The 19,949-nt window shown below is 40.0% G+C and overlaps 2 pseudogenes; one reads left to right on the plus strand and one right to left on the minus strand.

The window, feature by feature from the left end:
- The window catches only part of LOC115733118, a 146,363-nt pseudogene that overhangs the window by 66,678 nt on the left and 59,736 nt on the right, over positions 1-19,949 (minus strand).
- LOC125316452 lies at positions 1,754-19,282 on the plus strand (annotated as a pseudogene).

Genomic DNA, 19,949 nt, shown 5'->3' on the forward strand with positions numbered 1-19,949 from the left:
AAATCATGTGGCGGTCCAACGATACCTATTTCTTTTTCTTAATTTTATTACCTTTACTTTGATTACAGTTCATACTAACCAAAATACTAAAATCATGTGGTAGTCCAGCTATACCTAATATGAGCAATATAAATTACAATCCACCAAAAATAGAGGAGGTGAGGCCAGCGAGACTAGGATTTTTTTTTCTTTTATAGTAGCTAAAAATTGGCTCCAGAATCGATGCAGATTCGGGATGGGCCTCCACTTGGAACTAAGAATTGGCCCTATTCCAATTGGTTCCCAAAGTGGTTTGAATAGGAATCTCACTTGGAACTGGGAATTGGCTCAATTCCAATCGGTTCCCGGACTGGTTTGAACGGGAATCGATTCCCGGATGTAATTTTTGGTGGTTCGGTTTAGCTTTTGGGTAAATCCGATTCGGTTGCACACCCTTAAGGCGCCCTGGGCTTTTAAGTGCCCCACCGATGGGAACGGAAATATGGACCTTCTCAAGCGGATTCAATGGGAGCATCTCGTGGTTTGGATTAGGCTTTTCCAAACTTTTCAATTTGTCTAGATTTGAGTCCACCGGATGTTTTGATCGGGCACTTCTTTATTGCATTTGTTTAGATTTGAGTCCACCGTCATCGGGTCTATCATGATCGTCAATCATACAGGCGAGCATGCGTAGGGATCAACAGCCACGATATGTTTGGATGCGAGCAAGACTTATCGATAGGCAAGAAAATTCTTCAGTTGGCCAGGGCCGACGCAAGCCGTGTCCTGGATCGTCAATTGTGGAATTTAAGCCACTCCAATTTGTCTCGGTCGTCACCCGTAAATGACGCAGGACTTTTCTATTTTGGTGAACCCCACTGAACTAAAAGGGAAAGAGGCTCGTGCGACTTTGCCTAGCATTTTCACAAGCACCTGTCTCCCACCAAAAGGACGAGGAACAGCACGCTGATGTCGGTCGACGCAGAGTAATAATTCTATAGTGTAAAGTAATTTTGGCACAAGGAATGATTGTATACTGTAACGGATTTCTCTTATTGGAACATCTAACTAAATCATTCGTGAAGAAAGGAAAAAAGATTGCTTCTTTAGGTTCCGTTTGTTTCACAAAAAATAAGTAATTTGAAAAATATTTTTCAAAAAATTTTATTTATTCATTTTTTAAGGGACATAAGTAATTATTTTTTAGAAAATATTTTTCAAATTGCTCATTTTCTGTGAAATAAATGGAGCCTTAGTTTCTTAGAGGAGGGATGCTTCTTTACATTTCCATGCAATTAAGTTATTAGATTTCCGAAGTAATGTAAAATTGGAAAAAAAAAAAAAAAGAGCGAGCATTTCAGATTATTTCAATATATGTTGAGAAGAATAACGAAAAGAAAAAGGCAGAAAAGGACAAAATTCTTCTAACTTTATCAAAAGAGGAGTCGGAAGGGAACACAATCAATTGTGACTTCATGAAAGGTCGTCGGGGGCTCCACTGGAGATCCTAAAATCTCACTGCATTACGATGAAATGACTCCCTCCATGCCAAAGGGGGATCGATTTTTCATTCCTCAATTCACGGGACCGGTGAATTAAAGAATACTAGCATTCCTTACCCAATTTCTTTGAAAGAACGTGTTGACGTTGACGTTGACGGTGACGCGGCCACATTCACCATTGAAAACACCGGTCAGTCTCAGTAATGGCTAAGGCCTGACGAAGGATCACATCCCAATCTTTGGCTCACCCAGACACCCCCACGCACAGAGGGAGAGAGAGATCCGTCAAGCTGAACAAATTTATGCTATGGCGAGCTCAGATGCAAGCACATCGTCGGAAAGCGAGTACCAAGTGTTCCTAAGCTTCAGAGGACCCGACACTCGCGTCGGATTCACCGACTTCCTCTTCCATAGCTTGACCGATGCTGGAATACGCGTCTTTCGAGACGATGAAGAGCTCCGTGTCGGTGAAAGGATCGATGGATCGCTCCAGCGAGCGATCGACAACTCCAAAATCTACCTACCGGTCTTCTCTCAAACATATGCTTCGAGCCAATGGTGCCTCCGTGAGCTTGTGCAAATCATGGAAAATACTTCCAAATCGGAAGGTAAAAAAGAGATCCTACCCATTTTCTTCGATGTGGAACCTGACGATGTTAAGCTGAAAACCCCTTTGTATCGCGAAACCATACTCAATTTGGAACGCGAGAAGAAGTTGAGCAATGAGCAAGTAGATGCATGGAGAGAGGCTCTCATGGAGGTTGATGCGATAAAAGGTTGGGAAGTGAAGAAGTACAAAGGGTAAGCTAATTGCTTTCCAGATTGTTTCCCCAGTTTTCCTTTTAACACTGGATCATAGATATAAAGAATTCCAGTATGGTATAATAGCTATGCTACTATAGTGTTACCAAACTGAAAAAAACTATGCAACATTAGTAGAAAAAAATGGGAAACTGCTTAGCAAGGTCATCCTGTGTGGTGGGTGAATGATGATATAATGGCTAGGTAGCTAAAATAGTATTAGATTGTGGACAGTGGGAGGAAGAAGAATGGGATAATGAAATGACATGTGCATTCCCATCTAATTGTTCAATCTTGCAATACGTTAAACATTTCTCCTCTTGAATACACCATCTCCAACTTATGTAATTGTCGGTCTAGCATAAATCCTGAAATATCAATTCCAACTGCATAAGTACTTATACATCTATTTTTCGCAAACGTTATCAATGTTATTCCAAGACTGCTAATCTCATGTTGGAATCAAGTCATACTCCGGGTTATGACATGGTGCACCCATTGTTAAATTGCATAAAAGTATGTTTGGTGTGACGTTAATGTCCAATATGCACTTTTGGATGATCACTTCCAGATTAAAGGTCCCATAAGTTGTCCGAATATTTTGTAGCTTATCTGGTGCTTGAATAACATCAATTTTTTCCCTCGTTAAAATGGTTTTCCATTGTGGCAGCTACGGTGACATGATTAAATTGATCGTTGAGGAGGTCGTGCAAAAGCTGAAGACAAAACATAGATGCGTGACTGAACATTTAGTTGGAATTGATGATCGAGTTGCAGCACTAACCGAATTGTTAGACGTCGGCTCTGACGGTGTGCAGCTCATTGGAATTCATGGCATGGGGGGTATCGGTAAAACAACTCTAGCCAAAGTCGTATTTAACCAACTCTCTTCTAATTTTGGAAAGTTTTGTTGTTTCATGGAAGATGTTCGAGCGAAGTCATTGAGAACCGATGGCTTAATTGAGTTACAAAAAAAGTTATTATCCCAAATCGGTCATCCTACGGAAACAAGAAGCATTGACGAAATTGATTATGGAACAAAGAGGATTGAAGACGTACTTAGCAACAAAAAAGTCCTCATTGTACTAGATGATGTTGCTAATTGTGAGCAAGTAGAGAAATTAGTTGGAAGGAGTACTTTGTATTCAGGATCTAGAATATTGATTACAACAAGAAATAAAGACGTTCTGCGAATCAGTAGACCAAACTACCAAATCTTGGAATATGAAATGGAGGTGATGAGTAGTGATCATGCGCTGGAGCTTTTCAATAGTCATGCATTTAACAGAGATTCCCTGTCAGATGATTACAAGAATCTTTCACGGAAAATCGTAGCTGCTACTGGGAGACTTCCGTTGGCCCTTGAAGTAATTGGTTCATTCCTCTTTGACAAAAGGCAACAAATATGGAGAGAGACACTAGAGCAGTTAAGCAAAACACCTCCCGATGATGTTTTTGAGAAGTTGAAGATTAGCTATGATGCATTGAGTTATGAACAACGACAAATTTTCCTCGATTTTGCATGCTTTTTCATTCGTCAGCATACTATGCATGCAATTTACATGTGGAAAGATTGTGATTTTTTCCCGGATATTGGAGTTGATGTCCTTATTAGCATGTCATTGGTAAAGATTGTGGAAAATAAGTTTTGGATGCACGACCAACTTAGAGATCTTGGAAGAGAAATAGTTCGTCGTGAAAAACCAGGAAATCCTGGAGAGTGGAGTAGGATATGGACTGATGATGACTGTCTTCAAAGCAATGAGAACAAAGGAGGTAATATACCTCAGGAGAAAACCAAGAGTTTCACTTACTGGAAAATCCTCTATGCTGCATTAGGCTACTATTTTCTCTTTCTTCTTTTTCTTATTGTTACAATTTTCCTCTAAAACAAAATACTGAATATCCCTCATTTGTTGCTTTCATTTGCAGATGAAGAACAACGTCCAAGCATTGAATCTCGACTTACGCAGAAGTGATCATAAGACTATCACTAGTGAAGAGATGGGAAGGTTTCAACATCTACGGTACCTCGGATTGAGTGGGGGAACCTTTCGTGGTAACTTAGCAATGAGCCTTACCAATATGAGCTGGATTTTTTGGAGTAATCCTCCTCGTCAATTGTTTTTCAAGCCAACCAATATGCGCTTAAATAATGTGGTGGTTCTTGAATTTTCAGACAATGCCTTCATAGATAATTCGAAACTACAGAGCTTAATCAAGGTGAGTAATTTGCTTCTTACTATTTTATTTTCTTTGAACGAAATATTTGACTGTTCATCCATTGAATATTGTATTTATTTTGACAGATGGCAAGAAAATTGAAAGTTCTTTCTCTTAAACGATGTCATGGCATAAACAGAACGCCGGACTTCTCCAAATGCCCAAATTTAGAGAGGCTTAATTTCGAAGAATGTTCCAATTTAAGGAAACTTGATGGCTCTATTGGGATGTTGAAGTCCTTGATTGAACTGAAGATTAGGTCTTGCCGTTCTCTTGGAAATTTGCCTGAAGAAATCGGGAACCTAGTGAATCTGAAGCACTTCTTAGTCGATGATTGTCCAGTGAAGAAACTACCAGATTCCATATGGAAGTTGAAATCATTATGTGAGTTGCACTTTGACAACGCCTATACTAGAGTACGTTCGGCAAATTCATGGGAGATACCTAGTGCTATAATGCTTCGGAATCTAGTAGTGCTTCGAATCCGTGATCGCAATTTAAAAGGTCGACTTCCTCCGGCAATCGGAAATTTGCCCTTTCTAAGAGTCCTATGCTTGTTATGTACTTGCATCGGTGAAGTTCCAGAGACAGTTAGTATGCTTCCTCGCCTGCAAAGGCTTGAGTTAATAAATTGTGATGAGATTCAAAAGCTGCCGACGCTTCCCACAAGTTTAAACAATCTACGAGTGTCATCTAAATCATTGCGGGTAGTCTCGGACCTCTCGAATCTGACTAATTTGGTTCTGTTGGACCTTGATGATGGCTCTCGTCGGAAACAGGGAGATAAAATTTGCACCGGTGATTTAGGGGGAATGGGGAAGTTATGCAAACTGAATGTGTTGAAATTGGGACTTCTCAATGTCCCTGCTCCGGCTGAGTTGGCTTCCCTTTCTCAGTTAAAGGAACTTGATTTGTTTGGTTTGGATCTGCGAACACTCACGCAACTTCCATCATCTCTGTTAAAGTTACAGCTGGATAAGTTCAATTCAGCCGTGTCACTCTCATCCGGATTAGAAAACTTGTCAAATTTAGAGCTCACATCGTCTCAAGTGCAAGAAATTAACCTCAACGGCCTTCAACTTCAAAATTTAGAAGAGTTGATTTTGGAAGGTAGTGAACCCCTCGAGAGACTCGGGCTATCAAACTTGAGGAAGCTCAAAACCGTCAGGGTATCGGCTTGCCCAAAGCTTGTTGAGATCCAATTTGTTGGGGCGTTTGAATCATTGGAGGTATTAAGTATCCAGGACTGCGAGTCCTTGGGAGGGTTAGGGTACGCGGGTGAAGAAGCAGAGTCTCGCGATGAGTTGACCATGGAGGAAGGGAGACTAATTCTTCCGTCGAGGGTATTATGTAAGTTGAGAAGGTTCAAGCTTGCTTGTTGCCCAAAGATACTCCAAATTCAAGTACTCGGTATATCGGAATTGTGGAAAGAATTTTGGGTATGGCGTTGTCGTTCTTTGCAAAGTGTTCGGGGTTTATCAAACTTAAAGAAGCTTGAGGTGTTACGCGTTGTGTCTTGCGATGGTCTACAGGTTGTCGAGGGCCTTGACGAGTTAGAGGCTTTGAAAGGCTTGTACATTGATGACAAATCATTAGAAAGGTGGATTGATGTATCAACTACCAAATTGCCAAATGATCGCCCCGTCATCATCCACCGCGGAAATTGGACATATTTCTTTGGCAGCGTCCAATCTTACAAGCGTTATAAGGTGAGTTAGAACCTTCTCCTTTCTTTATTTCTATGTCCCTTTTTCTCTCTCGATGGATGCGGCAACGATGGCCTACTTCTCCCCCTGTCCGCTTAGTCCCACCTCTATATAATTAATAACATAGGGAAAATTTGATGCGTTAATAATATGGTCTAGTATCGCTTGTCTACGAAGCTTAGATCTGCCTTATGCGCACATGTAGGCTTCAGCTTCCTTCATCTAGCTACTTATTCTAACATGGTGAACTAGAAAGAGAGACTTGGGTATCTTATCGGACCAAAATGAAATGATTGGAAAGGCCATCGACTTTTGAGGTAGATCATATACCTCAAATTGTGGAAATTAAAAAGAAAACAGCGGTGGAACTGCTGGTAAAAAATTGAAAGACTTGTAACTTCTTCTAGCCAAGAGAGAGAGAGAGAGAGAGAGAGAGAGAGAGAGAGAGAGAGAGAGAGAGAGAGAGAGAGAGGAGAGAAGACTTTATCATCAAGTGACTTATTGTAAATCAACAATTTTTTTTTCGGGGTCCATATGGGGCAAATAGTTTAGTTAATCATTTTCTTGATCCATTTTAATATCGAGTGTGTCGCGACCTAAAATTTAGGCTAACGGATTATCGGGTCAATTAAATCAACCAACCTAATTTGGACCCTCCCAAGTCCTACCGAATCGCAACTTAGGTTTATTCATGAAAAAATATTCAATTGGAGCCGCCACTAATCATTTACGGAAGGCTGATTAGAAACCTTAATAAAATAGAGGGAGAACTATTTTATTTCTGCGCACCAGAGAAAAATGGGTCGGGGGACTTGGTTACGCTAATTGAAAAATTAACGCCCTTTCGGTACCAATTTCATGAAAAAGCCTTTCCGATTGATTGATGTGAATTTGATGATTAATTGAAAAAATGTGACATGATGACCATATATTATGCGCACAGATGATGATTTTTTTTTGGTATTTTCGGTAATAAAAGAAAACATTCAAAAGCAATCAAAAATCTGAACAAAAATAAACAAAAATGCCCATAATATACCTTTTAGTTTCCGATTTTTTGAAAATCCTCTCATTCCCAAAGATCCGGGTTAGAGCGAGATTTTATCCGCTACATCCTCGAGGATTCGAACCAGTATGCGGATATGTGTATAGAAAAACAACATCCCTTCTCGCCAAAGGGCAGAACACGAATTTCTATACTAAATCACATCCCATTCCACGAGATCGTGGCTAAGGCGTGTGATTTATTTTTTCCGACGGGTCTAGGCAATAGGGGAGCATATATTATGGGCATGTTTGTTTAAAATTGTGCAAATTTTATAACAAGTCAAAAACAAACAGCACGACAAAAATAAAATGAAAATGAGTCAATTTGTTTTGGAATTTCGAAAATATGAGAGGGGTTGCCGAAAATATTCAAGTGGGGTCCACCTTTCCTCGTCCAAAATCCAAGTTTCAATTTGAGAAAATTATCTTTAAGATTTGAAAATTGATTTTAGATAATTCCCAAAAAAAAATGGATATATATCCAAACCCAATCAGACATTATCTATAAATCAAACATTATCAGGAAATCCACAAGATAAGTCCATTCGATCGGATAGAGTAAGTCAACCAACTCAATGATAACGATATAACAATTCAAAGCAAATATTATCCAAGACAGAGATCAGATATTATCTAATTCAGTTAATCCTCAAAAATTCGAATAATTAGCTTATTCAAGTAAACCTCATCCATGGCACTGAATATCCACAAGAGATAAAATCATCCAACCAACTTCACGTATTAGAGATAATCATCGAGATCAAGAAGCCTATCCCTCGGGGTTAGATATTATCCAATTAAGAAGCTCTCAAATTAGATATTATCTAACTTAGCTCAATTATTATCCATAACATGCGAGTATTAATGGGAAATCTTAGGATAATGCAATTCAACCAATTCAAGAGCAAGATCAAAGGAGGCTCATCCATTAGCATATCAAACTCCGCCAAGAGAGCATGTGAGCTGAAAATCCAAATGATTTATTACCCTAAGAAAAGATACTTCCCAATCAAAATAAATCAATTCTTAAGGATGCATGTGAGATTCAACCAATTCATGAACAAGCTAAATTTCTTAGGGAAAAATCGGGACTTTGTATAACAAACGGGTGATTTTCAGTTTAGCCATTATTTGATAAGAAAAGGTTTGAACTTTTCAGTTTAATTGCTAAATCAATGTGTTCAAAGAGATCTAAGAACAACCATGCAAGTTACCAAATTAACAAGCACAGATTAGCAATTAAAAGTTGAGAACTTTTACCTTTTCCAAGCTAAAAATTCTGCACATGCGCACTTGCTGGAATTTTCGTCCAAAACTGTGCCGTTTGAGCTTGATTTACCACGAGGATATACCTGAATAATCTTAAAAAGTGCAGAAAAATTCTGCACTGAATTGTAGACAAACTCGGGGTGGACAGCAGCTAGCTCAGGGAACTGCTCTTGCGGATTGGTGGCTGTTCGGGGATGCCAATAGTGCTTGGAAGTGGTCGGCAATTTGCCGAGGTTACGCTAGAATTTCACATGCAAGAACTGGAACAATGTGGTTGATGTTGGTGGATCGGCAACGATGGGTTAGTGGACCGATGCATCCGGCAAGGCTGCAAAATATGAAACTTTTAGTAAAAGCAAATAACTAAATTGATGAGAGCCTTGAGCATGTCCACGGTGCTTAAAAAATTTGTCAAATCTCAATCAATTGCAGCTTGCATTAGCCTCCAAATATCACCGCATGGAGTCCCTTGAGAACTTGCCAAAGTATGATTATGTAGGACTCTTCCCCAACGGGTTCTTTTCTAAAAAGACGCCACTGTTTGTCTTCTTCCTCTTGACGTTTCCTGCACATTGAACCCTCGAGGAAAACGTGAAAAGAAACAAACAAATAAAAAGATCAAAGAGCAAGATGTTGATGAATGATTCCCTTTTCTTCCTCTTGTTAGAGTGCCTTTTGTGGACCGATTATATGCTCCCGGGGAAGGATCCTTTTGGCCGTTTCGCCATCGATCAGCATGGTGCTTCGCCGAGATTGATTGTTTGTGATAGACCATGGGCTGCGTCGCCATCAACGAGGGTGTTCGGAGCGATGTTCCACTAAGACTTGCTCCTAGGATTGTCGGACAAGGCTCAAGTAACCTGCAAAACAGAGAGCTTGGATATGCAAGGCTGCTACAGAGACGATTGATGGTGAAAATCTCGGACCATGGCTCCTTGTTGAAGCGGTGGCGATAAAACCTTCTGTGCAATGAGATTTTCAATTCTGCAAGTACAGATCTCCTCCCTCTCTCTCTCCCACCTTTGGACGTATTTTACAATTGATTGGCCTCTCAATATGCCGTGTACTTCAATTGAATTCCCCCCTTTCATTGACATTACATAATAAAGATCAAAAGAAAAACCTTTCTGAGAGGGTTTGCACAATTAATAATCAAAGTACAAGAAAACAAACGAAGAAAGGAAAACTTCTCCTCATGTGTGCCTTTCTTGGGCGTTTCTGCATGGACTCTTCTTTTGTCTCCATGTGATTTTTTTTAATCCCAGCTCCCACTTCCTTTGTTCTTTCAATGAATCTTCTCCTTTGGCCTTGTTTCCTTCTCTGAGCATCAGGGAATTCTTCACGAGTTGTCCTGTGAGAAAATTCCCCAGTGGCCGTGAATCCTCGATCTCCTCTGATCTCCCTTTTGTGCCATGTGGTGAGTTTTTTCATATGGCCTCAACGTGAAACTCTTTGAATGGTGATCTGTGTGGATGAACAAAAAGGAATCTCAAACTGTGAGTGGTAGTGGGATTTAACAAACATGAAGGTATAATAACACAGAAAGAGAAATCTGAGACAAGAGCACTCCCTTTTGATCCTCAATCTCCACGACCTCCACTTTCTTTTCTTGAAGAATGTTTATGGTCTCCTCAATGTGGCCCTGCATACGCGAACCGGAAGAAGAAGATGACTCTTTTTCTCTCCACCCTTCTCACGTTGCTTTCCATCTGAAGAATCCCCACAAGTGGCCTTGTATTGAAATTTTGTGGCCCCTTCAACCCTAAGCCATAACGAGGTATTTATAAACTAATATGACTCGTTAATGACCGTAGGATTAAATTTCTGATCTTCAAGAGTCCGATCCCATTAAAATTCCTCACAAACTGGACTATCATGGGCCATTCGAATTTCATCCTCTTGCGGGCTTGATCGCACACTCTCGGACCCAAATTGGGCTTTATGAATAATAGACATTAAATTAAAAGCCTTTACAAACTAAATGGACTTGAACAAATTAAATTGAGCTTGAAGTGGGCCCAAATAGCTCACAAAAATTCTGCACACCCAATTGTGAGTTTAGACGAAAATCTTAGACTCGGTTCGGTCCGGCCGCCTGTTGAAATTAAGCTCAATAACTTACCTCTGACATGATTGACAAAAAATAAATATGCAATGCATGAGAAATTATTTTTTGTGAGAACTATAACTAATTCTTATTTTATGCTTAAATAAATGATCTACTAAAAATCAAAATTTAGGTGTCAACAGAGTGCGTACTTAAACCGCCCATTATTGAGATAAGATTGGAAATATGTAGGATTTTGAGTGAATATACACTAGAAGAATCGATGGCTTACTACCACAGGTCGTAGACATTTTCCTACGAGAGGCGTTCCTGTAACAAAGTTTACTTACAATGGTAAATAAATTGAAATATTTTGCTTAAGTTTATTTTGATGGTAACTTTGGCTCAAATGTTGGTATGAAACAAATGACATAATACAAAGAAAAAGAAAAAAATATTCGTCAATTTTAGGAGATGTATCCATTAAAATTTGATTTGACTCCCTAAGAAACTTCTTGGCTTGCGGCTTATTTTTCGGAATCAAACCCATTTCTCGTTCTTGTGAAAGATTTGTACTTTGATTTCGTATGTTTATTTTCCTTTTTCCTTTTTTATTTCTTTAGCTGTTTATCATCACAATAATGATAGGTGTCAAGAGGAAACGGGAATCTGTCCATTTTTCGGGATCTCATTGCCTACAAAAAATTTGCACTTTGAATCTTCCTTATTTGTTATAGAATGGATGTAACTTGTGATAAACTATTCGAATAGGAGTTGCATTGCCTCCTATTTGTCTGAATATGGCGATTATGATGTTGCTTGTCTTATTGTACATGGCAAGAAGTTTGTATCTTAGGTACTTAATGCTGGGCATTAACATCATTGATCAAGTAGTATTCGAATTGAAACCAGGTCGGTTGCCGGTCGTGAATTGTCTGCATTTGGTAGCACGAGAAATTGAACTCGTGTTGTACATAATCTGCATGCACGAATGTGTTCCTTAATCTTTAAGCACGCTCCGTGGAGTTTATACGGCTATCCAATATGACATTGCATCAGTTTTTTTTATATAGATTCTTTTTCGTACTTCGATCGCAACTTCTTATGCAATGTACACTATCTTAGTTTATCTTTTCTAGGAATCGAATATGTTTCAGGAGTCACGCTCCCCTCGGACGTGTACGTGTTTTAGAAGCCTATAAGGTTTTGAAGACAGCTCATGTCACATGTAAGCATGCGCGGGTGTTCACCAAGTTTTGAAACCGGGATCAGTGACAGATTTCTTACTCCGCTCTGTGTGGCGATTCACATAGACCAGAGTAAGAAATCGTCTCTCAATCCACAAATTCCAGAAGCTTCTCTACCACTGGTCGACGCCGGAATCCACCATCTCCGATCACGAGCATTTACCGTCATTTGCCACCGGAGTTGCAGATCCACAGAACTGAGAACCATCCACACGGAGTTGCTGACTAATTTTCTGAGGCCCGTCCCGAGCAACCACCGTGACATCGCCAGTGGACCGTTTCGAAGTCGCGCCCTACCAATAACAGCTCGTGACAGAAGCACTCAGGGTCCGTTCGAAGCTCCTTCGCCGGCATCGTCACTGGCGACACTTCCATGACTTCCTATTTCTAGTCCAATCACAGTTCGTGACCGGCAATCGCACTTTACCTTCATATGCTCTTCTCTCAGCTATTCTTCTAGGAAAAAAAAAGGCGGAGAAGTCTAATTAAGATTTATGTGAAATCGTCTCTGATTAATGATTTACTGATGATCTGTACTCATTTTGACGCTGTTGTTATAGCTTGGATTGGAATAGATGCTTCAATGTGTCAGTTGGATCTCTTGTCTGAATTGATCACCCCATGTTTGATGAAATGCCTGAATCGGATCAGCATGAATATAGCATCGAATCTGACTGAGTTCATCTTATCTGCTTGAGTGATTCACTGTACTAGTTGTGTAGGTTGCATAAATCTAATTGATATGAACCTTTGATTCTTTACCGATAACCTTGGCCTTGATACTGTTTTCAATCTGCGAAGTTAGCTGATACTGTTGATGTACTAAATTAAAAGAACTTGTTGATTGCTGCTGACTCATAGATTGAGGTGAGCAATTATTTCCTTTGCGTGAAAGAATGAATTCTTGTGATTAGCGAGAATGATAGCGCACGCCATTTTACCGTGTTCTGTAATTTGTGTGTATCCATGGCGGTCGGGGAGTGGACTCCAAAAGATGAAAAAGAAAAGAAAAGAAAAATGGATTTGCTGGAGTTGACACTCTCGGCTTTCTGGAGCTTTTCCTCGTGAAACCGATGGAAAACAAAGATGGAATTTTTGCACCGTCCAATCTTACAAGCGTTATAAGGTGAGTTAGAACCTTCTCCTTTCTTTATTTCTATGTCCCTTTTTCTCTCTCGATGGATGCGGTAACGATGGCCTAATTCTCGCCTTGTCTGCTTAGTCCCACCTCCATATCATTAATAACATAGGAAAAATTTGATGCGTTAATATGATCTAGTATCGCTTGTCTACACAGCTTAGATCTGCCTTATGTATACATGTGGGCTTCCTTCATCTAGCTACTTATTCTAACTTGGTGAACTACAAAGACAGACTCGGTATCTTGTCGGACCAAAATGCAATGATCGGAAAGGACATCGATGGACATGAACTCAACTTATGAGGAAGATCATATACCACAAATTGCAGAAATTAAAAAGTCAACATGTGGCGGAACTGACTCCATAAGAAAATTACTAACACAGGTAGTAAACATTTTCCTACGAGAGGCGCTCCTGTAGTAAAGTTTACTTTCGGTGGTAAATAAATCGGAATATTTTGCTTAAGTTTATTTCGATGTTAACTTTGGCTTAAATGTTGGTATGAAACATATGACATAATACAAAGAAAAAGCAAACAATATTCGTCCTTTTTAGGAGATGTATCCATTAACATTCGACCTGACTCCATAAGAAACATTTTGGCTCACGGCTTATTTTCTGGAATCAACCCATTTTTCGTTCTTGTGGAAGGTTTGCACTTTGATTTCGTATGTTTCTTTTCCCTTTTTTTTTATTTCTTTTGCTGTTTATCATTGCCATAATGATAGGTGTTAAGAGGAAATAGCAATTTGTCCATTTCTCGGGATCTCATTGCCTGCAAAAAAATGTGTTATGGGGTCAGATATCGATCTTTGAATCTTCTTTTTTGTTAGGGAATGGATGTGGCGGGTGCTAAACTGATGTTGCATTGCCTCTCATTTGTCTGAATATGTATATATGATACTGTACATGGCAATAAGTTTTTATCTTAGGTAGTTAATGCTGGGCATTAACATCACTGATTGATTAGTATTCAAATCGTAACCAGGTCACTTGCCGGTCGTGAATTGTCTGCATTTGGCACCACGAGAAATTGAACTCGTGTTATACATAATCCGAATGTACAAATGTATTCCTTAATCTTTTAAGCATGTCCCGTGGAGTTTATACAATGTACCCTATCTTAGTATATCCTTTCTAGGAATTGCATATGTTTTTAATTTTAACAGGTTACTCCTTTCTTGAATTTTTCTCGATATTGCTCGTGATTTTTTTCAGGAGTCACGCTGCCCTCGGACTTGTACGTGTTTTAGAAGCCTGTAAGGTTTTGAAGACAGCTCATGTCACATGTTAGAATGCACAGGAGTTCACCAAGTTTTGAAAGCAGGATCAGTAACAGATTTGTTACTCTGCTCTGTGTGGCGATTCACATAGAGCAGAGTAAGAAATCGTCTCTCAATCCAAAAATTCCGGAAGCTTCTCTACTACCACTGATCGACGCTGGAATCCACCATCTCTGATGACGAGCATTTATCGTCACTTGCCACCGGAGTTGCAGATCCACAGAACCCAGAACCATCCACACAGAACACAAGCGGGAAGCTGGAACCATTCACCGGAGTTGCTGACTTATTTTCTGAGGCCGGTCCCGAGCAATCACCGAGACATCGCCAGTTCACTGCTTCGAAGTCACGCCCCACCAATCACAGCTCGTGACGGAAGCACTCAGGGTCCGTTTGAAGCTCCTTCGCCAGTGAGTCGAGCCCCACCAACCAATTCACTCTGTTTTTTGGCTGATAATCCAACGCACTCGGGGTCCGTTCTAAGCTCCTTCACTGGCATCGCCACTGGCGGCACTTCCATGACTTCCTATTTCTAGTCCAATCACGGTTCGTGACTGGCAATCGCACTTTACCTTCATATGCTCTGCTCTCAACTATTCTTGGATGAAAAAAAAAAGGCGGAGTAAGTCTAATTAAGACTTATGTGAAATCGTGTCTGATTAATGATTTACTGACGATCTGAGCTCATTTTGATGCTGTTGTGATAGCTTGGATTGGAATAGATGCTTCAATGTTGCAGTTAGATCTCTTGTCTGAATCAATCACCCCATGTTTGATGAAATGCCTAAATCGGATCAGAATTAATACAGCTTCGAATCTGACTGAGTCCTTCTTGTCTGCTTAAATGGTTCACTGCACTAGTTGTGTTGGTTGCATAAATCTAATTGATATGAACCTTTGAGTCATTACCGATAACCACGGCCTTGATACGGTTTTCAATGCTCTATGTAATAATCTCGATTCTGCGAAGTTAGGTGAAAGTGCTGATGTACTAAATTAAAAGACTTGTTGATTGCTGCTGACTCATTCATTAGGAGTAGATTGAGGTGAGGAATCATTTCCTTTGTGTGAAAGAATGAATTCTTGCGCTTAGCGAGAATGATAGCGCACGCCAGTTTACCATGTTCTGTACTTTGCGTGTATCCATGGTGGTCGGGGAGTGGACTCCGAAAGATGGAAAAAATAAATAAATAAATAAATAACTGGATTTGCTGGAGTTGACACTCTCGGCTATCTGGAGCTTTTCCTCGTGAGACCAATGGAAAACAAAGATGGAATGGTGGCAGATTGGTTTTTCAAGATTGATCTTAAGAATTGGTAATTTGCGGCTTGTGAAATGTTTAATGGCAGCTCATTTCCTTTATTCTGATCATGCAAGTCACGGTTTTCTTTCTCGAAAGCGCGGTCACAGTCATTATCCCACAATAGGGCACAGCAGAAAACTTCAAAATTAGGTGGAATCTCTTTAAAGCGAAGAAAGTTATCTTGTTCATCTATTGCAAACCCTGGGAACATCCCTTGCTTAAGCCTAATTGGGCCTGCAAATGTCTATTCAACGTACCAGTCGATGACTGAGTTCACAGAGAGATGTCACAAGGACGATTCAAGGCAAACGAGAGAAAAACCATATAAATTTCCCTAGGAAAACCTCGCTCTTCAATTGTCTTCATCTATATGCTACGTAATCGTTATCATTGCTGTTCTAATATGCATCCAAATCCACAACTTGAGCTCTGTGTTTCCTCCATTCACGCAAGGCGAAGGCATTTTCGATATTATGAAAGTTTATCGAGGACAAAGTTGAAAGGAAAAATATGTATTAGCATTCCAAAAATATTAAAGCCCAAAGATATTCCGGACTTGCATTAAATGTGAAATTACAATAAATTTTCCCAATGATCTAAAAAAAAGAAAGAAAAAAACTTGTCAAATGGTGTGATTTTTGCTCAAAGTCTTTTGGAGACCCGAAGGTCTTTAATAAAGCGGTTGCAAAATACAGCCAAAGCGAGACATCAAAGTTAGTGGGAGTTTTCACCAACCTTACTTTTTTTGTTTTACTTTTGTCGGCCATTTAGCCCAAAATTTTTCTCATTGCCTCATGAACTTAGACAAACCAAGCTGCATCGGGACAGCCATTTAGCCTGAGATTTTTCGTTCTTTCCTCTCTCTTTTTCCCCCTCTTTTAATAATCATATGAATAAGTTTGCTAAGCTAATGCTAAGTGTGCACTTAAGTCTTAAGTAAATGACTTAAAATAAGCTCAAAAGTACATTCCCATCAAAATATCTCTCATGACTGAAAAAATAGTACAAGTATTACCTTAAAGTTTCAATTTTCTCATAATAATTGTTAATAATCCTGGTCATCGGAAGTGGGCGGGCATCTAAAATGCGCTTAAATAATGTGGATTGTTTGGAGTAATCCTCCTCGTCGGTTGTTTTTTAAGCCAGCCAATATGCGCTTAAATAATGTGGTGGTTCTTGAATTTTTAGACAATGCCTTCATAGATAATTCGAAACTACATAGCTTAATCAAGGTGAGTAATTTGCTTCTTACTATTTTATTTTCTTTGAATGTGATATTTGACTATTCATCCATTGAATATTGTATTTATTTTGACAAATGGCATGAAAATTGAAAGTTCTTTCTCTTGAATATTGCAACAACATAAAGAGAACGCCGGACTTCTCTGAATGCCAAAATTTAGAGAGGCTTAATTTCAGTGAATGTTCCAATTTAAGGAAACTTGATGGCTCTATTGGGAAGTTGAAGTCTTTGATTGACTTGAAGATTAGGTCTTGCCATTCTCTTAAAAATTTACCCGAAGAAATTGGGAACCTAGTGAATCTGAAGCACTTCTTGGTCGAGGAGTGTCCAGTGAAGAAACTACCAGATTTCATATGGAAGTTGAAATCATTATGTGAGTTGCACTTTGACACTGGCAATATTAGAGTACGTTCGGCAAATTCTTGGGAGTTACCTAGTGCTATAATGCTTCGGAATATAGAAGTGCTTTGAATTTGTAGTCCCAATTTAAAAGGTCGACTTCCTTCGGCAATCGGAAATTTGCCCTTTCTAAGAGTCCTACGATTGTCAAGCACTTGCATCAGTGAAGTTCCAGAGAGAGTTAGTATGCTTCCTTGCCCGTGCAAACGCTTGAGTTAACAGATTGTGATGAGATTCAAAAGCTGCCGACGCTTCCCACAAGTTTAAACAATCTACGAATGTCATCTAAATCATTGTGGGTCGTCCCAAATCTCTCGAATCTGACTAATTTAGTTCTATTGGACCTTGATGATGGCTCTAGTTGGAAACGGGGAGGTAAAATTTGCACTAGTGATTTAGTGGGAATGGGGAAGTTATCCAAACTGAACAAGTTGAGATTGGAACTTCTCAATGTCCTTGCTCCGACCGAGTTGGCTTCCCTTTCTTAGTTAAAGGAACTTTATTTGTCTGGTTTGGATCTGCGAACACTCATGCAACTTCCATCGTCACCGTTATAGTTACAGGTGGATAAGTTCAATTCATCCGTCTCACTCTCATCCAGATTAGAAAACATGTCAAGTTTAGAGCTCACATCATCTCAAGTGCAAGAAATTCAACTTAGCGGGCTTCAACTTCAAAATTTAACAGAGTTGATTCCGGAAGGCGGTGATTGTGATACCCTGGAGAGACTCGGGCTATCGAACTTGAGGAAGCTCAAAACCGTCGAAGTATCATATTGCCCAAAGCTTGTTGAGATCCAATTTGTCGGGTCGTTTGAATCATTGGAGGTATTAAATATCCAGGAGTGCTAGTCCTTGGGAAGGTTAGGGTATGCGGGTGCAGCAGAGTCTTCTAATGAGTTGATTATGGAGGAAGGGAGACTAATTCTTCTGTCCACGGTATTATGTCAGTTGAGAATGTTCGAGCTTGGTCGTTGCCCAAAGATACTCCAAATTCAAGTACTCGGTACGTCAGAATTGCAGAAAGACTTTTTGGTGTTGCATTGCCGTTCTTTCAAAGTGTTTGGGGTTTATTAAACTTACAGAAGCTTGAGAAGTTATACATCGGGGAGTGCCATAGGCGACAGGTTGTTGAGGGCCTTGACGAGTTAGAGGCTTTGAATCATTGGAAAGGTTGATTGACGTATCCAATACTAAATTGCCAAATGATTGCCGCATCAAAATCCCTTACAACCTTCTCCTTTCTTTTTTGTTATGTCCCTTTTTCCCTCCCCTTTTTCTCTCTCGATGGATGCGGCAACGATGGCCTAATTCTCCCCCCGTCCGCTTAGTCCCACCTCTATATCAACAATTTTTGTATAATTATCAACGTTTAATATTTCCGTGAAATTATCAACCTAAATTAAAGTGAAGGGAACATTTTTAGGGAAAATTGACTCTTTTGACACAAAGGTCTACCTCTGTATGTAGATAAGTCGAAAGGCTAATTCGCGATCTATGGACGAATGGGTGAGACGGAAATGGGTTTCACTTCTACTGCATGCCATTGCGGTCACTCCCGTCATGAATAATAGTTTAGTTAGTCATTTTCTCGATCCATTTTGATATCGAGTGCTTTCTTAAATTGCCCAATATTGAGATAAGATTGGTGATATGTAGGACCTTGGGTCAATATACATTCAAAGAATCGATGACTTACTAACACCGGTCGTAAACATTTTTCTACGAGAGGCAGTCCTGTAACAAATATCGAGTTTTGAATCTTCTTTATTTGTTAGGGAATCGATGGGGCGGATGCTAAACTATTCCATTATGGTGTTGCACTGTCTCCCATTTGTCTGAATATGTATATATGATATTGTACAATGGCAAGAAGTTTGTATCTTAGGAAGTTAATGCTGGGCATTAACATCACTGATCAAGTAGTGTTCGAATTGAAACTAGGTCGATATTGATTTTTTTTCAGGAGTCACGCTATCATCGGACGCGGAGGTGTGTGTGCTTTTAGAAGCCTATAAGGTTTTGAAGACAGCTCATGTCACTTGTAAGCATGCACGGGAGTTCACCAAGTTTTCAAAGCCGGATCAGTGAAGGGTTTCTTACTCTGATCAAGTAGTGTTCGAATCGAAACTTGGTCGATATTGATTTTTTTTCAGGAGTCACGCTATCATCGGACGCGGAGGTGTGTGTGCTTTTAGAAGCCTATAAGGTTTTGAAGACAGCTCATGTCACTTGTAAGCATGCACGGGAGCTCACCAAGTTTTCAAAGCCGGATCAGTGAAGGGTTTCTTACTCTGCTCTGCGGGGCGATTCACATGGAGCAGACTAAGAAATCGTCTCTCAATCCACAAATACCAGAAGCTTCTCTACCACTGGTCGATGCCGGAATCCACCATCTCCAATCACGAGCATGCCAGTCACTTGCCACCGGAGATGCAGATCCACAGAACCGAGAACCATCCACACAGAACACAAGCTGGAAGCGGGAACCATTCACCGGAGTTGCTGACTAATTTTCTGAGGCCGGTCCCGAGCAACCACCGTGACATCGCCAGTTGACCCTTTCGAAGTCGCGCCCCACTAATCACAGCTCCTCATGGAAAAAAAAAGAAAAAAGAGCGAGCATTTCAGATAATAACGAAAAGAAAAAGGAAGAAAAGAACAAAATTCTTCTAACTTTATCAAAAGAGGAGTCGGAAGGGAACACAATCAATTGTGACTTTATGAAAGGTGGTCGGGGGCTCCACTGGGGATCCTA

This window comes from Rhodamnia argentea, chromosome 9 (assembly GCF_020921035.1).
Source record: "Rhodamnia argentea isolate NSW1041297 chromosome 9, ASM2092103v1, whole genome shotgun sequence".
Classification (NCBI taxonomy): Eukaryota; Viridiplantae; Streptophyta; class Magnoliopsida; order Myrtales; family Myrtaceae; genus Rhodamnia; species Rhodamnia argentea.